Below are 5000 nucleotides of genomic sequence, written 5' to 3' on the forward strand. Positions count from 1 at the left end.
TCAGACGTTGGGACGAGACACCGCCGGCCGCCTGATCCCCCGCGGTCTCGTTCTAATAAAATACCCCCTAAACTGTTGGCTGTTTCCATGGTTACTGTTAACACCGGGAGAGATCTCTAAAGCAGTACAGACGTTATAGCTCGGGCTTCAATACGCTTAGTATTTCTCGATTTCGATTTCTCCCTCGGCTGAGACGTTGACGAGGACAGGCCGCCTACTAAATGACTCGGGAAGCAATAAAAAAGTCATTACGCGTCAACCGGGAATCTCTTCCACTTTCACGGGGCTGGGTAACACGTTCGAAAGAAAACACTATTTGCCCTCTTCCACAGAAAGTGGGCTAGTTTGCTAGCTAGGCTAGTCAGGGAACTCGCGGGTTGCCACGCTGTCGGGTCACATGACCGCAGGCTCCAGTGGTAGAAACGTATATAAAATAAATTATTTTAAAATAACAAATAAACGAGTGTATACAAATACCTATATGTTGTGTCTAAATAACTTACTGCACCTCTGGTCTTTGCCCCATCACTATTCGATTTTTGTATCCACTAATAGATTACCTCATGGGCAAGTTCATATTCAATATTTCAATTTTGAGAAGATCAGATACATTTTAAAAGATCATCTGATCCCCGGTCAGGAAACCAACCCCAGCCACTCTTAGTGCATAGAGAAGCCGCCTCGCAAAGTGGATTAGCATGGTACGTTTTCTCGGGGAAGCTTTAATTTGAAGCGCTGATTAGTGGACTCGCGTTTCTTCGCCCGAAAACTTCTCCGGCAAAGAATTCCGGCTTGGGAGAGGGCTTACTTTCCTTCTGGCGCACCTTCTCGGGCACAGATGGCGAATGCACGCTCACGCATTCTTCATTTAGTTCCAAGGTGTGTTTTCTGCTCACGATCACCTCCAGATAGGAATACGGGGCGTATGCCAGGCTTGCTAGTTCGCAGACTACAAAAACAGCGTGGCTAATTATCTGGGAAGGACAGATGTGGGAATATTTACTCGCATTACATACGTTAATAACGGATCGACGCTAGTGGGACGTGGTTAGCCCTGCACTGGAGCTCCTGACGGCTCCCTGGTGGCTATTTGGCGTATGTAAATGACTATTCATTTAAAAGAAATAAATACAACCATGTGAAGATAAAAGCAGCCCCTGGACAGATATTCATGTTCTCAGTATACCGTTACATCTTGAAGTCAATACTTGAAGTTTGAGCCGGCATACTTTAGGAGGATTTGGAGCCATGTCCACTAGGGGTCACTAGAGTTAGAGTCTATACATTGCACACTTTTGTTGAGCTCTTTGAGCAAGCTCTGAGGAAAGGTCCACCCGAACACCTGGAGATAATTGTCTTTCAGTTTTTGTTTGAGATTCATTAAGAGTTTATTTTCTAGGTGTGGAAGGAGTCTCCGTTTCCAGGAGATAGCTGGCTGTATCAAAAAGATGTTCCACTAGATTTCGTGGAGATTTGTGGAGATTCCTCCACAAGAAGGGTGTTAATAAAGTCAGGTCCCGATGTCGGTGAGAAGGTGAGGAGGACTGAGGTCCAGTCAGGGTGAAAAATTCATCCCAAAGGTGTTCAATAAGATTTAGAGCTCTAAAGCAAAAGATCTTCTACATCTTAAAAACCATGAAAAAAAGATCTTCGTGGAGCCAGATGAAGCTGTGCACAAATGTCACGCTCGAAGTTTGGGTCGCCTAGTTCAAGTGAAGGAAGAATTTCATGCTACAATTGTGTGCCTCCAACTTTTATGCTAACAGTTTGGCTAAGAACCACATACGGGTGGAGATATCAGGGGTCCCAATGTTTTTTTGTCCACGTAGTGTAAAACCAACGGATTGGGAAAAAAACGTTCACACTTTATTTTCTCCTGATCAGCCAAAGACTAGAGTTATGTGGAAAATCTTGGGAAAAAAGGCCAAATTTATGTATATGATAGATTTTTAATATTGTTTTTAAAAATCTGTGAGGTAAAATAGAAGGAAAATCCAAGATGGCCACCCCCGAAAGCACCAGCGAGCTACAGCGTTCAGTTTGTTTATAGGTTACAGTAAGTCACACTCTGTCCTAAATTGGATCAGCAGTGTGTGTGTGTGTGTGTGTGTGTGTGTGTGTGTGTGTGTGTGTGTGTGTGTATGCACGCATGTGTGTGTTAGCCTTGTGGCACCTCCAATCTGAACTAGCAAGCTTTAAATTATGCTAATGAAACACATTTCTGAGGAAAAAATTTTCATTTTTCATACAATTTCTCCACAGAAATGAACCTCGATAATTTCCTCGGTAAAAACAAAAGGATTCCACTTTAAAAAAAAATAAAAATAGAGGGAAAAAAGTAAAACGAGCACGCGTCATCACACACTAGCAAGAAAACCCGGCCATGGTGTATTACGCTCGTTCGGTTCCCAATCTTGTGAGCTTATGCCAGCAATACTCGGCCTTGTTTGTGTGTGTGTGTGTGTGTGTGTGTGTGTGTGTGTGTGTGTGTGTGTGTGTGTGTGTGTGTTTAACAGCCAGAAATAGCCTGAGCTCAGCACTCCTCTCTGTAAGAGAAAACTCATCAACTCAATGAAGCAGCAGTTGCCAAAACACACACACACACACACACACACACACACACACACACACACACACACACACACACACACACTTCCAAATGTACCATGACATCGCAGGCAAAATTACCAGCCTTTGCTTCAATCACACATACACACAAACGCATATGGCATGCACCCACACTCTCAGCAACAGCCTGCTCTAGTTCCTCACACACACACACACACACACACACACACACACACACACACACACACACACACACACAACACACACATTTCCTCGTAAGATCTTTCGCCTCAGGAGCGGGTGAATAAATCTCGCTCTCCTCAGAAGGACTGGCGTGTCAAGCTGTCCGTCAATCAACACGTTCTTTGAAGATAAAGACATATACATATACACACACACACACACACACACACACACACACACACACACACACACACACACACATTTCCCAGAATTCCTTTCACCCGTATAAATGTGTAAAACGCATGCTAGCCGCAACTAGCCGTCGCGTAGACCGCAAAAGATCCCAAACCTGATAAAAGCCAAACATGACCTTGCCGTGACCTCGCCGAGCATGAAAGCCCCCAACAAGGGATCCCCCCCTGCTTACACAGGGGTCTCTAAAAGTGTTGGCACCCTTCGGTACCCTTCGGATCATTTACAATTTCATTTATTTCTTGATTTATTCGTTACGTGTGGCGAGAGTTCTGGATGGCGCCGTGTATCAGGCTTCGGAAAGAAGAAAATAAAAAACGAAAAAGGAAACAAAGAAAATTCAGACATACCACTTTTATATAATTATATAAAATTAGATCATTTTTTAAATTTGTATTTATTGATTAATTTTTTGCGGGTGCCAATCATTCTGAGCGGTGCCACACTTTTTTTTCTTTTCTTTCTTTTTTTTTTCTTTTCAGATATACAGCTTATACAGAAACCTTCCAGAAGTATTGGCAGACTTTCGGATCATTTTGAAATCGGTGATTTTGTAGTAGGAAAAAAAAACAATGTTCTTGCAATTTTCCTTCACTTGAACAAGACAAAGACGCTCTCCAAGGGGTTAGAAGATGCCGAAGATCCATAAAATTTAGTGGAACATCTTGGGGTCTGAACGTGGAATGGGATGTTTAAAAGAAATCCGGGTGTCCATTTACTTTTGCCATAGAGAATTATATTATCCTTTTTCTTTTTTTTTTGTGGATCCTTGACTTGCTCATGTTCCTGCTTTCTTTTTGTTTTTTTCGTTCTTTTATTTAATTGCTTTCCTTCCTTCCTTTGTTTCGACCCAAAGTTTAGCCCAATTCCATGATGCCTAAGGGGCTTCAAGCTTTCGAAATTCCATCTTCACCTTAAGGGCCCCACAGCGGCACCTTGGCGATACCCGGGCTTGAACCCTCGACCTTACGACTTTTTTTTTGGTCCTTACCCCCTGATTTCCCCTCGACGTCGCCCGTTTCCGGCACCATTAAAAAAATAACAAGATAATGGGTGATCTGATGAGCCAATGGGGTCAAAATGAATCGAGTTTTTTAAATGTTATTTAGTATATTTTAGGGGGGGGGGGGTGTCTTAGACAATATCTGGACATTTTAGGGGTATTATTATTTAAGTGCCAGATGGAGACTCGTTCCAGCAACGCCATATGTCGAACGTTCGCTCTTTTGTTCTAACTCGCTGCGATCGTTTCAAGATGAAGAAGAATAAAAGATATTGACGATGTAACGTTCCGCGATCGGAAAAAAAACCCGCCGACTTCCGGTTTTCCGGTCGCGCTAATTGCCTCAAACTCGACGCTGCGCAGCGACGGGTCATTCGGGATTTGAAGGTTCAAAGGTCATGACCTGATAGCGTATATAGGGAAGAAAAGATCGGTACGGTTACGTCGAAGGCTGGTGCGCTCGCTTCCCCGAGGCCATGCTGCAGTGATCAGAAGTGTGTGTGAGGGGTGTGTACCTACACGTGTGTGTGTGTGTGTGTGTGTGTGTGTGTGTGTGTGTGTGTGTGTCGATGCATAGTAACACCACTACCCTCAGCCTGATGTGACACCGTGTCCTGCTTTCACATCAGCACCAAACTGGGTCGGGTCACAGCAGGTTTTTTTTTTTTTTTTTTTTTACGGACCTAGCATGCATGCTGCATTTGTCTCAATGTCTCACACACACACACCTATTTTTTTTCCTTCGCATTTCTTCACACGCCTTACGCACCGTTCCGTCCAGACCTTTGCATGCACATGCATGGGGGAAAGGAGACGGTCGCCATGGCAACCGCGCCGTGGCTTTGCTTACCTGCTCCTGAATGAGCTGAAACAGTGAGCTCCTATCCATATACCGGGCCCTGCTTCACCAACCGCCGCAACGAGATACACACTCACACACACATGCTCACGCTCCTGCACCCACCGGGGCGCCCCGTACACACACACACACACA

At 44.3% G+C, this 5000-nt stretch overlaps 1 protein-coding gene across 2 annotated transcripts in view; it reads right to left on the reverse strand.

The window, feature by feature from the left end:
* The window catches only part of rhbdl1 (rhomboid, veinlet-like 1), a 24228-nt gene that overhangs the window by 18900 nt on the left and 328 nt on the right, over positions 1-5000 (reverse strand). The window contains exon 1 of one of the 2 annotated variants that reach the window (XR_014533673.1): positions 4857-5000. This exon is cut by the window's right edge and continues 328 nt beyond it. The gene's annotated coding sequence lies outside the window, so the exon portion shown is untranslated. Of the gene's footprint in view, positions 349-4856 lie in introns of those variants that run through there. The other variant, XM_083541644.1, reaches the window with a different exon arrangement.

Source organism: Silurus aristotelis (genome assembly GCF_946808225.1).
Source record: "Silurus aristotelis genome assembly, chromosome: 1".
NCBI classification, from domain to species: Eukaryota; Metazoa; Chordata; class Actinopteri; order Siluriformes; family Siluridae; genus Silurus; species Silurus aristotelis.